We start from the raw sequence: 21,662 nt of genomic DNA, 5'->3' as shown, positions 1-21,662 counted from the left end.
ATTCCTCATTGAATGATACTCTGATGATTATGCTAAGGAATTCCATGATTTAAGACTGGGACAACTGACCATGTATGAGTTTGTAGGGAAATTCACAAATTTACTACAGAATGTTCCCTACATCAAAGAAGAGAAAGCAAAATTACAGTGGTTTTTGAGTTGTTTACGAGCACCCTATAGAGAAAGGATTGAGTTTGACAATCCTAAATCAATGGATGAGGTAGTAAGAAAATCCAGGTTGTGCTACCAACAATTTAAAAAGCAAAGTGAAGGCTCAAAACCATGGCAAAATAGGGAAAAATGTAAGTTTGCAATAAAAATACAAAACCCTATTTACCTTAAAAATTTCAGAAAAGATCATCATAAAAATAAAATCATAGGGGAAATGCAAGTCAGTCAACACAGTCTTACATTGAGTCAAAACCAATAGATCTGAATAGAAAAAAGAACAGTGGGGCCAAGGAAAGAGAGCCGTTGAAGTGCTAGGGTTGTGGGGAACCACATTTATTAAGAGAATTCCCACACAATCCGTGATCTATCCAGAATATTCAAGCAGTCCATGAAGAAACAACTATGAATGATGTGGCCAAAAACTTACTTAGGGTTAGTGCATGACTAGAGGATAGACATGCTAAACACCAATCTACCATGATAGAAATATAAGGTATCATCTAAAACCAGTTTGTTTCTATTTTAATTGATACAGGGGCTAGTTTAAGTTATATTAGTCCCTAAACTATGGAAAAATGTAAATAAAAATAAAAAAAATTAGTCCCCATTTTGTTTCTGTTTTAATTAATCTAGGGGCTATGTTAAGTTATATTAGTCCCCAAACTATGGAAAAATTTAAATTAAAATGAGAAAAAAAATGCATGGTTGGTACAACTATCAACTGGTGCCAAAAGGAAGGTAACAAGTCAAATTAAACAATGCTCCATTAATTTAAATGTGTATTCTACATAAGTAGATTTGAAAATCCTTCTATTAGGATCATATGATCTATTACTATGCATGGAATGGTTAGAAAAATAGAGAGATGTTATAAATTGTTTGGAAAAAAAAGTGAATTGCATGGGTATGAATTGGCAAAACTGATTAATCAGAGGAAAACCAAAACCAATATCATTTCGACAAATTTCAGCCTTACAACTGAATAAGAATGCTAGAAAAGGATGCTAGATATACATGGTTCATGTAGAAACAACTAAACAACAAACAAAAAAGGAAAATTTAGAAACTTTACCAGTCAATAGTGAGTTTCAAGACATTTTTCTAGAGGAAATTTCGAGGTTACCCCCACATAGAGACATAGTCTTTTCCATCGATTTGATACCAGGTTCCACCCTTGTATCCAAAGCCCTTTATCGAATGAGTATACCAAAATTGATGGAACTGAAAATGCAGCTACAGGGATTGTTAAACAAATGTTACATTTAACCTAGTGTTTCACCATGGGGGGGCCCTGTATTATTTGTTAAGAATAAGGATGGCATATTTAGAATGTGCATCAATTATCAACAATTAAATAAGTTAACTGTCAAGAATAAATATCCGCTGCCCTAAATTGATGGCCTATTTGATCAAGTGAGGGGAGAAACTATATTCTAAAAAATTTACTTAAGAACCAGTTATCATCAACTATGAATAAAATATGAAGATGTTCACAAAACAACCTTTAGAACCATATATGGTCATTATGAGTTCGTAGTATTACCCTTTGGTCTAACTAATGCACCAACAAACTTAATGTGTTTAACAAATATCGTACTTCAAAAATATTTTGATAGGTTTGTGTTAAGTATTTATATATGACATTCTAGTATACTCTAAAGATGCAAAAGACCACAAAGAACATCTCAGATTGGTACTACAAAACTTAAGAGAACATCAGCTTTGGGAAAAACTCAGCAAATGTGAATTCGATAAAAACAAAATACAATATTTAAAGCACATCATTTCTTAAGAGGGATTGTCAGTTGAACTAAAAAAGGTTAGAGCTATTATGAGTTGGCCCACACCTAAGGATGTGTTAGCAGTTCGTTCATTTATGGGGGTTACAGGATATTATCGAAGGTTTATAGAGGGATTTTCAAAGTTGTCTTATCCTAATACTTCCTCACAAAAGAAGGGAGTAAATTTTGAGTTGACTGTAAAATGCCAAGAAAGTTTTGACAAGCTAAAACAATTACTGACAACAACCCCTATATTAAAAATTGCAAATACAGATAAGGAATTCACTGTCTGTACTGATACTTGTTTGGAAGGCTTTGGGGGAGTGTTAATGAAGGGAACTGAAGTAATAGCTTATGAGTCTAGAAAACTAAGACCACATGAAATGAATTATGTTGTATATGATTTAGAGCTAGTAGCAATGAAACATGCTTTAAAAATGTGGAGACACTACCTATTAGGTAAGAAGTTTATACTTGTGACATATCACATTAGTCTAAAGTATTTATTTAGCCACAATGATTTAAATGATAGACAAATAATGTGGCTTAATTTCTTTAATGATTTTGAATTTGACATAAAACACATAAAAAAGGAAGGAAAAAAAATCATTGATGCCCTCAGCAGACATGGCCATGCTCTGATAGGGAAGACTGTGAGCATCACTAGTACATAGTTTAGGGAACAAATTAAAAATTCACTACAACAAGATCCTCAATATCAGGAACTTCAACAAAAATTACAACAAAAAGAAATTCTGGGATATGCTGAAAATTCTAAAGAGTTATTAACCTATAAAAACAAATTAGCTTTCCCAATGTGGTTGAGCTAAAACAAATAGTTTGGATGAGTACCACAAGAAACCATACGCAAGTCATTAAGGGTACCAAAATATGGTAACAACATTAAGAAAAAACTTATTTTGGCCTGGTATGAAGAGGGATGTGGAAAAATATTTAGCAAAATGTGTAGAATGTCAACAAGTAAAGGTGGAACACCAACACCTAGTAGGGTTGTTAAATCCCTTGTCCATACTAGAATGGAAATGAGAGGTAATTTGAATGTATTTTATTATAGGATTGCCAAGGACCAAGTACCAACATGATTATATTATGGTGGTGGTAGACACCCTGACTAAAGAAACACATTTTATACCAGTGCAATCTACTTTTGGCACCACACAGATTGCCAATAATTTCATAAAGGAAATTTTTCGACTTCATGGTGTGCCAAAAATGATAGTGTTAGATAGAGATGCTAAATTTCCTTCCAAGTTTTGGAAAGCCTTATTTGGGGCATGGGAACTAAATTTAACTTCAACAATGCTTACCATCCTCAAACGGATGGACAAACATAAAGGATTAATCAGACCCTAGAGGATATGCTACAGATGTATGTCATGGATAGGTCTAATAAGTGTGAGGATTCTATGCATTTGGCAGAATTTTATTATAACAATAGCTATCGAGCTTTAATCAAAATGAACCCTTTCGAAGCTTTATATGGTAGGAAATATCATACTCCACTCAATTGGAGTCAACCAAAAGACAAACTAATATTGGGACCTAATGCTTTGTAGGAAATGAAACAGGTAGTGTGGAAGATTAGATAGAATATCAAAACAACTTAGAACAGACAAAAAAGTTACACATATAGGAATAGAATTCATAAGGAATTTAAGATTGGGGAACATATTTACTTAAGAGTAAAACCTAGAAACAATACCTTAGGAATAGGGACCTGTGCCAAATTGGCACCACGGTTTTGTGGACCTTTTGAAATTTTGGTCAGAGTTGCTCATGTGGCATACCAATTGGCTCTGCCCAGCCATATTAAAGTTCATAATGTTTTTCATGTGTCCTTGTTAAAGAAGTATATTCATGAGAATTATCATGTAATTGATTTGAGTTTGATACAGGTGGAACTCGAAGGAGATTCTGTGCCAGAGCCTCTTCACATCTTGGATCGGAAAGTGACCGTGCTCCGAAATCGAGTCGTCACTTAGGTTAAAGTGTAGTGGAAGCACTTTAACCTGAGAAAGCTAATTGGGAGTGAGAGGATACTATTAAAAGTTTTTACCCAACATTGTTTAGAACTGAGGGGAACTGAATAATAACACCAAGGATGGTGTTATCTTCAAGAGGGGAAGATATGACAACCCTCTGTTTCTATGTAAATATTTTTGTTTTAGTTGTGATGGATAGAAAGCCATATTGAACTCAATTGGAAATAAAATATGATGATGTAATTAATAAATTAAATAAATGGAAAAGGAAATTCTTAGGATAGAAAAACTTGAGTTTTAGATATTATTGTCATGATTCAGAAACTAATACGGTGGGATAAGATTTGACAAACTTCCCTAAAATCACTCCTACAAATCCCTAGGGGTTGCATAATAAAATTTAATAGGTTGGAGAGAAAAATATATTAAATCATTCAGTGTGGAAAAAAAACTCTAAATAAGGGTAAACAAAGTACCATGGGAGAAAAAGTCGGGCTTTAAACAAAAAGGGGAAGATACCTCTTTCTAAATATAGAAACAAGCCTAGGCTATTGGGGCTGATAGACCTTGGAAAGTGGGACACCGCTTAAGGAAAAAAACAGCTAGGGAAGTAAGGCATTAAACAATTTTCCTAGAATCACAAGAGGTTTTTGATTCAATGACAAGAAGAACTATGCACCGAGGGAAGCAGAGGTGGAATGGTTCATGGTTGGGTGGAAAAGTGACTTTCCCTAGTGTTTTCTAGAACGGTTTACGGTTAGATTATATGAATCGCAACTATGTTGTATTTTTTGATGTTGTTCATTCAACAAACTGCTTTGTTATGAATTCCAATGGTCTGTAAAAGGATTGATGTTGTTCGTTTAACAAATTATTTTTATTATGAATTTTATGACCTGTAAAATGATTGATGTTGTTCATTTAGTAGATTGTTTTCATATGAATTTTAATGGTCTATAAAAGGATGAGAGTGTATTTGATGGCATAAATGTACTCATCCAATAATTATTCGATTATTTCTCTCCTATTTGGCTATTTATGTTATGGTTTTGGATTAATTTGGCTGCTAACATTTATATCTGACAATATATATTTTATGATAGGTTTTCCATATGCAATACCAGGAAATCATTAGTGATAGGTGTAAACAAGGTTTCATTTTATTTGCTAGGTCTCTATATCCAAATGAAGGAAAAAATATAGACTACATGATAATGGAAAAGAAATCAAGGGAGGTGGTGTTATTATTCCTTAAGCACTAGCATTACAACCCAGATTATGATTACTTCTAAAAATATGTTATAAAAACAACACATGAGATAAAAGAGGAGTTCGCACGGGTGAGTCCATAGTTCCCTTTGAACATTACAAAATTAAATAATTGAAGGAAATAATGGTAATAGTTATTTGTAAGTTGAGTAAGGATTAGATATGATTAGCAGAAGCATTTTTGGACAACACATATTATTATATGTCATACGAATAACATAGTACCTAAATTAAAATGTTGTATTGAGAAATAAGAAAATAGTAGATTTGGGTAAACCTCAAATAAAAAGAAAAAAGATCTGGTGGTTTATGACCACACAATTCTTTTAACAAATACATAACATTTCCAAGTACCTCAGATAACAAGTTAATTTTTGAAACCGCGAAAGTAAATAACAAAATAAATTAATGCACATGTCACTCAAAGAACATTCATATCAGTTCCTATCTCCAAACAATTTATGAAACATCATCACATAGTACTATATATAAACAACCAACGATGGATCTGAAAGCAAGAACAAAATCTTGAACAAAATTTCAAGAAAATAGAAAGTAGTAAATCTTATAGTTCTTATTTACACATAATTAAAATCACAACTAAATAGTATGCACATCATAGGTTAATAAAATAGTTGAAAAAACAACAACAAGGAAATCAAAATGATCTCAATCTATGCGATAACCATATATAACTCTATATCTCATCTATATGTAATCATAAACAAAAAAACAATTTCATTTTAGCCTATGTGTGCGGTTTTCATAATAATACCACTGGAAAAAAAATTAACATAGATGCACAAGGTATTAGGAAAACCCTTCAATCGTCAATGTAAGGGCAGTAGTTCCTTTAAAAGATAATGTAACCATAATATAAAAATAAGGGTACATATAGTATAGAGTGCACCAACATAGACCAGTGGATAACTTGTCCAAATTATGCCTGGAGGAATTAAAAGAAGAAAAAAACAATGAAAATGGAAACCAAACTCTTAAACATATTTTTCTTTAATAATCACATACATATATGTCTTCTATAGGTCCATAATAACAATTTTACCCCAAAGGCCTTAGGCGTGGCCTGACAAGAGGGAAACTATACTAAAATGTAATGAAACCCTGTCATAGGTTAACAAGGAACATTTTACAGCAAGTGCATGGTGTAAATCTTTCCTTTGGGTCACTGAAGTGTACAAGATAACCAACTTGAGCTAAAGAAGGTGTGTGTAGTCAGGAAAAGATCAATTCTCGATAAACATTATCACAAGGGATGAGAAGTAGAGTACAAAGTATAGGTTACCTATAGAAGAAAATAAAACTTGAGTTAGCCATTAGCTTTCATGAAATAGGAATAAATGTAGCAAATTCCAAAGAAACAAATGGGTATTTTTACCTACAGGAATTATGCTATAAAAATCCTGAATCCAAGTTGATTTCTCTTGTAGAATATGGTGCCATAAGCCATTTGTGTAAAATTATGTTTGCTACAGTTTTTTAGTTCAATGTACCTTTGTTCCTTCAATCATGGTTGCGTTATAGCACCTTTGGTTTTATACATTATTTTTGCTAATGCTAAGTTTGATCTTTTAGATTATTTCAGTACTAATATATTCTATCTTTTCTTCAATTCCTTCATATAACTTCAGTTTTTGGATTCTTGTGGTGTTAAATTAGGAAATTCTTCTTATTCACAGGCTCTATGTTACCATTTTGTCAAGTGATGATTTTTCTATAAGAACATAGTATTTCTAGGATTATCTCTTCTCGGGTTCGAAAGCATTATTTAAATCAAGTTTATGTATTAAATGCTCTCATATTTTCTCACCCAGCGTTTCAATACCACCCATGATGCGTCGCATCTCCTTATCGGAGTGAATTAAATTGGTACAGTTTTCATATATTACTTTGGTCATCACAACCTTATAAGGGTTTCTCTTGGCAAGCGGTCCCTACTATTGAATATTATCTTTATGAAGAAAACTATTGGATACACCTTAGGTCATTCCACCCTTTCCTCCTGGTTCATACTTGATCAAAGATGTGAAGGGTACTTGATTAGTAACATTAATCCCTCTAAAATTTGTGTATAGGCCAGATTAAAATCAATGGATATTGATGCGCTCCACTCTTAGGACGTCATAGATACCCTCTGGTTTTCGGTATGTTAATGGAAAGAAGTCTATTTACTTCCTTAAATTTGAAGTATTCTCAACTACCTGTACAAATAGTTTTTCCTACCATCTGGAAATTCCACCACAAAATTCTCGTCCGTAAAGTATTCAGCTTTCTACTAAATAGGGTTTTGATTATTTAATTATAACTCCCCCCATCTATAACTTGATTCTATTTGAGGTTCTGACAACTTCCTTTCCATAGTCACAACCCACCTTTGGCTTGTTCTTTACATATTACAACAGAACCACGAAGAATTGTTTAAGCTATTGGAACTCTTTTCGAGCTCCGTATAGTACTGATGTTTTGTTTTTTTTAAATACCTTCATTTAACCAATATGATTTAAGTATTTTTTTTTATATCTTACATTTTTTATTGTGAAATTACTTATATAATTCTACAATATACTCCAATACACTTATATTCTGGAATAAATGACTCACTACATGAATTTACACCATTCATACCTCCTGTATTTCACAAAATTCAAATTTACTCTATAATACATCTACATCAACACCTTTAACTCATTAATCTACCAGTTCAACATGTTCAAATGAAATTAGTAAGTAAAATATAATAATTCTTGAGTACCTTTCTTCTATGATTTGATTTAAGGTAAATTAAATACATTTCACTGATAAAACTGTATGCAACATGGGAGTAGAATTCGACTCCTTCCAACTAATCTTTTTTAGTAATTCACTATAAGTAATTCAGTAAATAATAAACTTCATATCCTAGCTAATTAACACTTCAAACCACTGAAGCATTGTTCCCTAAATCCCCCATATCTACGAAATATTAAATTCTTCTGAAGATTTATCTTAAGTTATAAATAATTTCTAGATTACAACAACTACATGCCATTGGTTCAAATAAGAGAATAAATGAAATTTAATTCACATCGAATCATCAATAGAAGTACTTTGAAATTCCACACATGTTTCCACCCAACCTATAATTTTTTCCACTAGTTCACCCCCAATCTGAGAAGCTCTTGCCAAAGGTATCAACAACCACCATGTTGATGCCTTCAATAGGTATTTAATACCTTTCCTTACTGATAAGGTTTCTTTTAGTGATGTCCCACTTTCTGGACCTTTTCTTATCCACTGCCTAGGCTTTTCCATAAAAGGCTGCCTTTCTCTCCCACAAAGATTTTGTGATTTTCCACGTTTAGCATCTTTCCCCACCTAAACAAATTATTGGATCTTTCTCTCCCACCCATTAATCTTATCTCGAATTTCATCTAGAATTATTATCAGGAAGGCATGGCAAGCATCTCATTTCTAAGTGTCTCATTCTTAAGTACATACATCTCATTTATTTATTAATATATATTTTTTTACATATTTATTCCAATATTTTCTTCTCACATGGATTTCTTGCCATTTTGTCCAATATAGCTCATTAAAATCATAACAATACTATAATGACCAAGGGATATTATAGAATCGAAGTGGATTCAAAGTGTTGACAACTAGAGTGGGGTTCAATCAAACAAAATTAAATCCCAATTAAATGTCAATTGGTAGCGAATTATACAAATTTGATAATTACGCCGTAAGGCGTTTCCCTCTGAGACTAACTCCCCTAACTGTCTACTTGTCTTCATTGTACACCATTGGATCTTTCGTTAGACGATTGAATTATGATCAGCCGTTGATTTACATGTGACTAGTTACGCCGTAAGGCGTTTCCCTCTGAGACTAACTCCCCTAACTGTCTACCTGTTTTCATTGTACACCATTGGATCTTTCGTTAGACGATTGAATTATGATCAGCCGTTGATTTACATGTGACTAGATGCGGGCGGTTGTAACCGGCGGTTATCCTTTCTTGATAGAATGTGATCGATCACTAACTGGCGTTTCTTGTTTCTGATTTCAAGATGATTAGTTGCAAGATTATCAGCAACAGAAACCCTCAAACTTAGCACTCTATTCTTGTTTTAGCAGAATGTTTTCGCTGATTTCGTATTTATTTTGATGAATGTAACAGTGCAAGATCTGTCACGGATAAAACCGCATTCGTCAATCAAGCTTTCAGATGACAAGCAAGGCGATTTGGCTCATGTCAATCATCGGGCCAAGGGATTTAGTGGACGCTTTGAGGCATCTAGTCACGCGGAATTGATGGAATTATTTCCCGTATGCACCTGTTTCATTTCAAACAGTAGAGTTGCAGAAAGAAACATTATTATGCCCTTTGCAATCAGCCAAATTGATCCGGTTTGTAGGTATTTTCATCTCCAGACATTTGTAATTTGATATATTTACAAATTCTTGATAGCTGAGCGAGCTTAAATGTATGATAAGGCTAACTTTGTGTTTTGTTTTGCGCACTATTTGAAGCAAACCCCCCCGAGCAGCAGTCCACAGTTCAATTTGTTATTTTTTATAATGGAATGGTGAATGTTTACAGTGTGCCGGCTGAGAAGGTATTATATTGATCTCAGCAACAAATTTAATACATTCACAACAAATTTCGTATATATTTTTGACGTAACATTTGCATCTTTAGTCCTCTTAGCAGATTTCATGTCCGTTTTCCTCCCCGTCTGTAATCACTAATCCAAATGCAACGCTGACAAGATTTCACGTCAAAGCTGGAAAAACAGGGCAGCCTAAGGCTAGCGTTGAAGAAGCCCACGTTCCAACAAGCAATGTCGTTACAATCCCTTACTCCGATCTCCTGGTATGCTTATTTTAAACTTTATTTCATGGATTCCTATAGATTAAGTTTTAGGCTGCTCAAAATAGATTTACAATGGAATATAATGTTCTTTAACGGTCTCACTGGGTTTGATAATGTTTTATTTAAAAATTCTGAAACTCAACATTGGGTGGTCACAAGTGTCCAAAATGCATTGGAATTTGCAAATTTTTTGCTAGGTTTGTTTTCACATTTTGACAATCATGGATCGCATTGGAGTTAGAAAATAAAAGAGAGTTTGAACAGAAATTGTAATGGGCTATACCACTCAAATTGCACACTTGAAAAAAGACCTGATTCTGCAAACTGGTACATCATTGAGTTGAGAAGTAATTCACCCAAATGCATTAGGTAGATCATATTTTTCCAATGCGTTAAGCCCTCTTTCAAAAGTAATGTACAACAATAATTCTCGGAATTGTCTTTTGAATCATGTAATTAGGAATACTGTGCAAACCTTTTTTGTTCAGTCTTCTTCACCCTTCTTAGCAATAGCCACGAGCCACGAGGTTCTTCCTGTATGCTCGGCGCCATTCGTTTCAATCTTGCCATGCTAGTGATGCACATCATCTTCATCACCAAAATTCTTCCAACTGTCTTGAATAACTTTTTGGGCCAATCCTTAACCCAACTTGGCTATTGTCTTGTCACTACTCATCCCGTATAAACATAGAGTTCGATATTTTGCTTTTGGTCGGGAGGAAAAGACTTTCTACATATTTCCAATGAGAAAACATACACTGTTTCCCAGATCTCTCAGGAATGTTATTACAGAGACATAACTACATAAAATATTAATTTATACTTGTCTTTCAGACGTGACACCTGATACTTCTTTGGCAATTCCTTCAATAGCTTTTAAGTTTTATATAGGCTCCCAGGCTTAAGATCTGGGATTACTTCATCATTTGCCAATTTTTTCCTTGCAGCTGTTCTTGTTGGCATGCTTCTTGTTTTCTGGTTCAAAGTCCATATGCTAGAGGAAAAGACTTTCTATATATTTCCAATGAGAAAACATGCACTGTTTCCCAGATCTCTCAGGAATGTTATTACAGAGACATAACTAGATAAAATATTAATTTATACTTGTCTTTTAGGCGTGACACCTGATACTTCTTTAACAATTTCTTCAATAGTGTTATAGACATTTTTGTGCCTCGCAGCATGGAGCATGAAATGTCAATAATTACAGGGATCCTCAGTCCCTAAACATGTTGTTCTTACCCCTAGAGGAACAAGGTCAGCAAACCACAGCACTTCCTATCAGTTCTCCACCTGAAAACACTCAAAAACAGGCTATTTTTGGATCATGTCAGCTGCTCCACTGAGCATCTGCGCTGAATGTCAACTGCTCCTCCTTGTACCTGCGCTGAAAGTCAAAACCAATGAAGGCTACCTGCATTGGGCGAGATTGGCCAAGTGGCACAGTCATTCTGCAAGGTGTCAACTGCCCAGGAAGCTTCCAAACTGACACTTGGTTCAAGGAATTCGCCCTATGATGAGTAAGAGGTACTTGATCTCCATGTGGAAGCAAAGATCTCCAAGTGGACTCAAGAACTGAAGTTTAACTGAAGAGGGAGAGGACACAAGGCAGCTTTAGGTCAGTCTCAAGCTGACTCATCCTTTCTCCAAATCTCCTATATATAGAGCTCTTCTATGAGGTCTATGGAGGCTGGAATTTTGTGCAAAGAAAGGAAGTGCTGTTGGTTTACAGTTAGAGCTATTGGGTGATTGCTTTTATAGAGGAGAAGAGGAGATTTCTTGCTGCTGGGGAGGTGCTGCTGGATTGGAGCCATTTATGGTTGTAACCTTCTCAGAACCTTTTTCTTCTATCAATAAAGCTTTTGATGTTCTCCTATATACTTGTATTGCAATGATGTATTGTTTTCATTTGTATATTTGATTCATCCTAATCCATGCATCAGTTATGAGTACATGTTTCTTGTAGTTTCCCTCTCTTGTGTTTGCAGGATCTGTGTGTAGCTGGGCCGGCAAGAGAGCAAGGAGCTGGGAGCAAGAGGCAAAGAGAGAAGACGGGATCGACAAAAGCGAAAGACATCGGTTGGTCAATCTTTTCTTCCTTCTCTGTATTTTCATAAAGGAAAACTATCAAAGCTTTACTTTCAGTTGTTGCTAAGGAACTATCACCCTTAGAGTCGGGATAGGGTCATTCCGAGTCGGATACTTTTCCCCACAACAAACTGGCGACTCCGCTGGGGAAACTAGTATCTTGTTGGTTTATTGTGTTTCTTGCTATTCATCTCATAAACAAGGAGAGCACCAAATCGAACTGCAATTGAGTCCTTCAATTGCAAAGTAGAGGGCAGCTGCTCTGGCTCAGTTTCTGAGCAAGTTTATGATTTGAAGAGCTGATCCACAAGGACTCTTGTGCTCTTTGTGATAGCTTTTCATCCTCTTGATCATCCCTTAGCTTGTACTTGACCTATAGCTTTTTATTTCAGCAAAAACAGTGAATTTTTGAGCTTTTTATGACCCGGAAACCCTTGTAAACGCAACTCTCGTATCTCAGTGCAGGTTGTCCAAAGGCAGTCTGCATTTCAGCGCAGGTACTCCCTTCGGGAACTGCGCTGAGAGTCAGTTTGACAGACCAGAGCCTGCGCTGAACCAGTTAGGCTATGTCTTCCTGAGGTTTCCCACTGAGTCTTGGCCCTGTTTTCACTGTTATTTTGCTGCTGATTGCTTGTCATTTGTACTTGCTGTAAACCAACTTTCCTTGACATTATTCCGCCTCAGTTGTGTGATGAAACTGTGATTGTTCTTTCAGTATTTCTTGTTTCAGTTACAGTTTCCCATTGTGAAAAGCAAACCAGTATAGCTGTGGCCTCTTAGATCCTAAACTGTAAAAGTGTCGTCGTGATCTTAAGAGCTAGTTTTATTACTGTTCATGGCTGTTTGAGTTTGTTTGTTTTTCATTTTATGGTTTGAATTCATACATTTTTAGTTTCGAAACAAGTACCTGTAAGGCGTCTTTTGATTTTAGACAAAACTTATTTGTTTACGCTTCAAATTGAATTCGAAAATTATACGACAGTTTCCTTTTGTCTACATCAACATTAAGGGAAAAGAAAAGAAATACATGCATCTTGCATTTGCATTTTTTGATAAGTTTGCGTGATTGATCTAGGGAAAGTGCATTAGTTTGTGCTTTGTGCTCTGTGTGGAAAGATAATGTTTTTCTCTCCCCTCAGTAGTTAGGATTTTCAAAGCTAAAAAGATTGTAAAGCTTGCTTATCATTTTAGCTGCATTTAGGAATTTGTACCAATACATCTCGTGGTGATCCTGAAAGACAAACTGCTAAACAAGATCAACTTAAAATATATTGAATGAATCTAAAAACGCTTTGTAACATAACGCTCACAATAGAGGTCTAGGTAGAGACGTGTTCCGGCGTCGTTAAACGTAGTGACTGTCGATCTCTACGAAGGTGGGTGATTCCTCCTGAGGGACGATAGCACTAATACGGACTTGTGCTCCCGCGTACCGTCGCGTATATTGGGAGACCCCTATAGGCATTTATCCTTTATCCTTAGGAAGCCGTGTCGGCCGCCCTACTGATCGCGATGCAGTGAACACAGCATTCACGAAGATCGACCACCCGTACCGTAAAACGTATTCTGTGGTTTCGCGGAAGGTTTGGCACACCCTCTGCCTAGATCTCCAGAGCAGTTTCTTTTGGCCTTTTTCAAACTCTATAACTGAAAAAGTCCAACCGAGCATTTGTAACTTCGGGCTCGTTAATACATCGAAGGCGACTAGAGTCATCTTTAGCTTTTTCTCGACTCTTAAAACATGAAAAAGCAAAGTTGTGTCTAAAAGCGTCTAATAAAATTCATTCAATACGGAAACATAATTCCCCTTTTTGTATTTTAGTTGATCAAGTAATCCGCAACCATGGAGGAAAGTCAATTAAAACTCCGTCGTTCGAGGAGACTCGCGAGTCAACCGTCTTTGTCTCCGGAATCGAGAGTAGTACGGACGAAGCGAACTCGCTTGACCGGGTCAAAATCTCCCATTAAAGTTAGAACAACAGTTCCGACAACATCTGAGATTCTGGTCACTCCTAATATTTCTGGAATCCCTGCCTCTATTGAAGAAGTTCAACAGCAACAGAGGGACAGTTGTACTGATCCTAGTCTGAGGACAAGTACTTGCATAACTGAACCAGTTCCATCTGAAACCGGTCCACAGAGTCTTGTTGCTCAAACAACTGTCGCTGTCGAAGCAACCCCTTCTTCGGCACCAGAAATCTTTTACGGACCTGACGGTCTTCCTCTTCCTCCTGGTCTGATTGCAATAGAGGAAATCGTAGAGGACCAGCAAGCAAATACTCCAACTCATTTTGGAGTAGGCGCCACTCTTTTTCCTTCTGCATCAGAAGTTTGTCCATCGCCACTGGAAGTTCCTGTAGAATCGTTAGGCAGTCTATTGGATAGACTTAAAATGTCTGAGCAACCGTCGACATCTAGGACTGTGCCAAATGACACAGCGACAGCAGAAACTCCTGCTGTCACTCCAACGATGTTTGCCGGCATACCAGCTGTCTCGACTAGCTCTCATCAGCTAGAAGGAGTCCACCCAGGGACTATTACGACAACTTGGTCTGTTCCAGTTTGTTCTTCCGGTATAATACCCGGTAATTCTTATGTTGAAACTAGACAAATTGATCCCTTTGGAAATCAGTTTGGGCCATCCAGTCCTCAAAGGCAATCTATACCCTTGAGTTCCGGATTGTTACCATATGGGGGGCAATATGCCCTTTCACTTCCCCTTCCGGGGGGATACCCATACGGCAGTTTTCAACAACATTCAGGTTTGACTGAAGTAACGACGAGTGGTTGGGTACCTATGTTACCCCAACAACCAAGAGTTGTATATTCCATGCAACAGTGTGTACCTATGTCTAGTATCCCGACGACGCCAGCAATTGTAACCGTGTCGCAAGTTCAATCGATGCCTGTTGTATGTCAACCCCAAGTTGTAATGCAACAACCCATTGAACCTGCAACACAACCACAATCGCCAACTGCCGGGACGACACAGACACAAACGGGAACCATAACCCCGCATCTTGGTCCGTCGGTTAGTATTGCACAGCAAAACATGGCTTCGCAACCATGGATGGTGCAATACCAGCAACCTCAGTTTCAATAGGTGTACCAGGGATCTGAACAACAGATCTTTACGAATAGTGGGCAACCCTATATTCAGAACGGGTTAAATCAACCACTTTACAGTGGCCAAGCCCACCAGCCATATCAGTCATATCAACATCAGTTGCATTATGCTGGTATGCAAAGGCCTACTGCTCAGGCGATTCCATCGTATCCTGGGTACGCCTCGCCAAACCTGAATCAGCAGTTGCCATTCGTGGCAACTCTAGAATTACCAGATTTACATCGATTGACGAACGATCCAATCGCCTATGCCCATTGGTGGCTAGCGATTCCTCACAAACTTCCTTCAGACATTCCTAAATTCAATGGAAATCCTGGCGAAGACCCGTCGAATCATGTGATGACATTCCATCTGTGGTGTTCGTCGAATACCTTGAATGATGATTCGATAAGGCTTCGCCTTTTCCAGAGGACATTGACTGGTCCGGCGGCTAAATGGTATATTGAATTACCTAGAGCCTCTTTCGACAATTTTAGTTCCCTAGCCACGACTTTCTTAACACACTTTCAGTTACCTATAAGGTACCAAACTGGAACAGAGATCTTGACCAATTTCAAGCAGACAACGGCCACACATATATCAGATCATATACATGAGTGGCGTCGTCGTCGCAGAATGGTAAAGACCTATGTTCCAGATCAGCTATTAGCTGAGTGGTTTATAAAGTCGCTTCTTCCTGCTATAACAGAAGATGTGGCCAAGGGAGGCGTCGTAACAGAGGAGCAGGTTATTGCTCGTGCTCAATATTTGGACTTAGTATATACTCAGTCGGGCACGCTCTATGATAAGATACCTGACGCCCCCAGACCGGAATTTTCAATCCCTCCTCCTCTCGGATCAAATAGTGACTCTCATGCCGATGATGGCGTGATTGGAACTGCAAACGCTAAGTCGACAAAGGATTCAAATAAGAAAGCCCGTAAGACTTCAAATCAAAAAGCAAATCAAGAGATTCTTGCTTCGGAGGTAAATGCTGTATCTACGGATAAAGGCAAAAACTCCAATCAACCAGGAAGCAAGAAGAAACAAAACAAAGGGAAGAAGAAGAAACAGGGTGAGTCATCCCCTCAAAAAACTCCTTCAAACCCTCCTGGGCAAGGGAAACAAATTTATCCATGTCAGATATGCGATGAAAAGGATCATTCGACAAAGAACTGTCCGTTCAAAGCTGAGTTAAAGAGGTTCTTTAAAAGTACCCAAACTTCAGCTGTGTTGACTGATCCATTTCCCACCCCAGGTCAAAATATGGTTGATAGTGGAAATGCTTCCCCGTCACAAGTGCTTATGTTGTCGGTTTCTAAGCAAAATGATGCTTTGATCTCGACCAGGAATAAAGATTATGGGAATCCGCCGGTGTCGAACGACAAAGGGAAAGATCAACCCAGTAGTTCGACAACAACTTCGGCAGAAGCTGTACCCCCCCTCACGCATGAATTAACAATAAAGCCACCTAAGGGAGTAGTACACAAGTCGACATTTAATCCTCGCGCCAGAGCGGCACAACATTATAACATAGTGGAAGATTTGGCCCAATCGCCATCTGCTATGTCGACTCTTGAGGTACTGCAAAATTGTCCATCCCAAAGGCAGGCATTGTTATCAGCAATTGGTGGAGTGGATCCTAAAGATTCCAATCTTGTATCCTTTGATCACAGAGGATATGATCCTCAGTTACCAGCGCAACTAGCTTTCCTTATTCAAGTGAAAGCACTCAACAAAACTGTTCATAGAACGATTATTGATGAGGGAGCATCGACATGTATCATGTCGATGAGTTGCTGGAAAACTCTTGGATCTCCAACCTTGTCGCGATCTTCGACGACATTGAAAGCATTTGACGGTAGGATGTACACTCCGTACGGTATCCTAAATAACTTTAAGGTTGAACTAGGAGGAAAAACAGTGGAAATTGATGTTGAAGTCATTGATGGCAATTTTGACTATAACATCCTACTGGGAAGACCATGGATATATGCCATGGCAGCTGTAGTGTCGACATATTTTAGGAAGATCGCATTCCCGTTTGAAGGAGGGATTACGATCGTCGACCAACAGAATTTCCTCCCTAATGGTTCACAAGTTACTGGAAGCATTCCCATGATCCATGGGAGCGACCATTCAGTGCAAGATATCGGAGCAGGCTTGCTAAAAGATCCCATAATGATGGGAACTTTCGCGTTGCCACCTCCTTTCCATGTAGGGGATATCCCATTTGTAGCAACATGCAACATGGTATCTTCTTCGAAGGTCGCAGGAGACAAAGTCGTCATGGATTATCAAGTGATTTTGCCACCTAGCCCTATAGAAATATTGTAGCAATCAATGTTTCAGGCATGGGAGGCGAGCCCAAATCAACGCTCGTCAAGCGTTTGGGTAGATAGGTCTGGAGAATATGGTACCCCATTAGATCCATGGTCAAAAGTTCATGGGACTGACGAAGGAATCTTACAATCAATGATGATTGAGGGGGCACCATGGAATGATCACCACCATCGTTCCCTTCTTCCAGAGTGTGAAGAAGAAACTCAACACGACCTATATCACCCTTCAGTGTTTGAATTCCTAACAAATACTGTAAATACGGTGGATTCAGAGCGAAACCTATCCAATATTGAAGAGACCGTAGCCATAAACATCTCGACAAAACCTGATGTTGTAGAGAATATTCATGTCGGCAAAAGTTGTTCCCCTTCAGAACTGGAAATATATGGTGCTCTCTTTCGCGAATTTAGAGATGTCTTTGCATGGTCATATGATGAAATGCCAGGCATTGACTCGAGCATAGTTGAACATGAGATTAAAATGTATCCTGATGTCAAACCAATAAGACAACGGCTTCGGCAGGTGCACCCCAAGAAAGCCGCTGCCATTAAGGCAGAAGTTGAAAAACTTCTCCATGCTAGATTCATCTACCCGGTTCCTCTAACCGATTGGGTATCGAATATTGTCCCTGTTATGAAAAAACAAGGGACGATAAGAGTGTGCGTCGACTATAGGGATGTAAACCAAGCTTGTCTAAAGGACAACTACCCTACACCCTTCATCGACTAGATAATTGATGAATGCGCCGGATGTGAAATCTTTTCCTTTATGGATGGATTTTCCGGGTATAATCAAATAAATATCCGCCCACAGGACCAGTCTAAGACTGCATTTATTTGTCCGTGGGGCACATTCGCTTATCGAAAATTACCCTTTGGTTTAAAGAACGCAGGGGCGATGTTTCAGAGGGCAATGAATTATGCCTTCCATGACATCAAGAACATCGTTCAACCTTACCTCGACGATCTTCCGGCTCATTCGCGGAAGCGGACTGATCATCCACGACATTTGAGAGCAATATTTCTACGTTGCCGACACTACAAGATAAGACTCAATCCGCACAAGTGTGTGTTTTGCGTCGGTTCTGGTCGTTTACTTGGCTTTGTAGTCTCTAAGGATGGGATTCGTCTCGACCCCTGTAAGGTTCAGGCAATCATTAATTTGCCTCCACCTTCAAATTTGCTTCAGATTCAGAAACTCCAAGGGAAAGCAAACTTTCTGAGGAGGTTCATTCCAAATTACACAGAACTTGCCAAAGGTTATACTCGTCTTTTGAAAAAAGATGTACCTTTTGTCTGGGACCAGGTTGCGCAAGCTTCCTTTGATGCTCTGAAAGATTCCCTAGTAAGAGCGTCATTAATGTACGCCCCGGACTATCAAAGAGATTTTAACCTGTATCTAGCTGCAGCAGATACGACCATTGCGATGGTCTTAGTGCAAGAAGTCGATGGAATTGAACATCCTATTTATTATTTAAGTAAAAACTTAAATGACACAGAAAGTAAATATTCCTATGTTGAAAAACTAGCGCTTGCTGCTGTTCAAGCGATTCAAAGGTTTCGACATTATGTCCTCTTTAGGAAAACTACCATTCTGTCAGATTGCAACCCCGTGACGTATATACTGTCGCGACAGTTGCTTGGGGGCAAATATTCAAAATGGATAGCGATCCTTCAAGAGTTTGATTTGGATTTTGTAAAATCCAAATCGAAGAAAGCTCTAGTTTTCGCGGAATTATTATGCGATCTCCCATCGTCGTCCAACGATGAAACATCAGAAGAGTCAATCGTGGATGAAAATTTGTTTCTGATATCAGTAAGCGATGAGTGGTATGGAGACATCATTGTTTATCTCCAAACCCAAAAATTTAGGCCTAATACCTCACACTCGGAACAGAAGCGTATACGATACCAATCTAAAGACTACATGATCGTCGGTGATACACTTTACCGTCATGGTGTCGATACGGTTCTGAGGAGGTGCCTTACCCATGAGGAGGCCGAGAAAGCCCTGAATGATTGTCATTCAGGCGCGTGCGGGGGGCATCAATCTGGATATGCAACAGCACAAAGAATCTTACGAGCAGGATATTTCTGGCCAACTATGTTTAAAGATTGCATAATAGCTGTCAGAAGTTGCCATGCGTGTCAGATCTTTGATAGCAAAACCAGGAGACCGCCCGCACCTTTGCAGCCTATAGTTGCTGTTGGGCCTTTCGCCAAGTGGGGCATCGATTTCATGCAATGTAACCCGACCTCGATCGGGGGGCATGGGTATATTATAGTCGCTGTTGACTATTTTACCAAATGGGCCGAGGCGATGCCTACATTGGATAACACTGGTGAAACAGCTGCCCTTTTCTTTTTTAATCATGTAGTCGCCAGGTTCGGCGTTCCGCAGGCTATAGTGACAGATCATGGATCGCATTTTCGCAATCACATGATGGTTGAATTAGCTGCCAAACTAGGGCTATCTCACGACAGCTCTACCCCATATTATCCACAAGCCAACGGACAAGTTGAGGCAATCAACAAGGTCCTGAAGCGTATGTTGCAAAGGATGATCGGGGTTCACAAAAGAAGATGGCACCTACTCCTGTACTCAGCATTGTGGGCTTACCGAACCTCGGTGAAGAACGCCACTGGGTTCACACCATTCCAATTGGTGTATGGCCTGGAGGCAGTCTTACCGATCCAGTGCGAAATTTCGTCTCTTAAACTCGCAATTGACCTCCTCCCCGGAACCTCAGAAGAAGAGGCTCGTTTCTTGGAATTGATCAAGTTGGATGAAAACCGTCGTGACGCCGCTTTGGCGAACGAAGCCCATAAGAAACGAGTCAAGGCACAGTTCGACAAGAATGTCAAACCTCGTATCTTCTCTGAGGGTGACTTGGTTTTGCTTTACGACCAAGAATCCGACAAATTAGGAGCAGGAAAATTTAAGTCCTTATGGATGGGTCCCTATATTGTTAAAAGGGTGTTAGCAAAAGGAGCCTACAAGTTAATGGATTATGACGGGATACCACTGGCGCAACCCCGCAACGGGTTGTACCTCAAGCGTTACTATGCCTGAATAGTAACCTGAGTGCTTTTGTTGTATTTTGTTTTCGCTAAAGTGTTTGTTTCGGTTTAGTAATCGACCCTTCTCGTTTGTTGCAGATGTCGAATTTTTCTGAGACATATGTAGGATATGCCGACGGAGCGAGTCGTAGTACGCGGAATTTGTCCTCCGCAGCCTGGGCCATTTTTGATCCAAGCGGCGAGTTAGTGAGTTTCAGAGGTGTGTGTATTGGGCAGTCAACGAACAACATCGCTGAGTATAACGCGTTGATTGAACTCCTCTCTGATACCATCGCTCATGGTATACGCCGACTAATTGTTAGGCTAGACTCACAACTTGTGATACTACAACTCACTGGTATATATTCAGTCCGCAATCCAGCTATTTATCGAATGTTTCTAAGGGTTAAGATTTTGGAAAGAGATTTTGATTCAATTCAATACCAACATATTTCCAGAAACTTGAACACATTAACAGATTCATTAGCAAACTATGTATTAGATAGACATTTACAACATATATAAAAAGAGATGCATCGGTGCTATGCAAGTGGATCGCAAATAAACCAGAATAAACCCCGAAAATCAAAATATATAAAGCTGTTTATAGTTTGTACATGATGTGCTGTAATCAAAACAAAATTGGTCGTATGACCTAGAACTCAAAAAGATGCTAGGGGGCACCCTAGCCTAGTGGTGCTCATGATAGTACGTCACGGTCTGTGCAATCATGCACAAGAGACGAGTCCATCGTCTAGGCACGCCAATAGTGTGCCGCTGCAACTGTAAAGGTAACTCGTCAATCTGTACATCCGGAAGACCACGAGTAAGGCTCTCAACCTGCTCCTGCACAGCTGTAAGTGTCTCAGTATCACCAAGGTCGCGAATAACAACTCTCCTAGCAGGCTCTGCTGCTCGGGCAGCAGCTGGCGATCGTGGACGGGCTGCTGGACGAACAGGACCAAC

This window comes from Pinus tabuliformis, chromosome 1_2, assembly GCF_031772625.1.
Source record: "Pinus tabuliformis cultivar Carrire ecotype Pingquan chromosome 1_2, CPIR1, whole genome shotgun sequence".
NCBI classification, from domain to species: domain Eukaryota; kingdom Viridiplantae; phylum Streptophyta; class Pinopsida; order Pinales; family Pinaceae; genus Pinus; species Pinus tabuliformis.
This window is presented reverse-complemented; position numbering follows the sequence as displayed.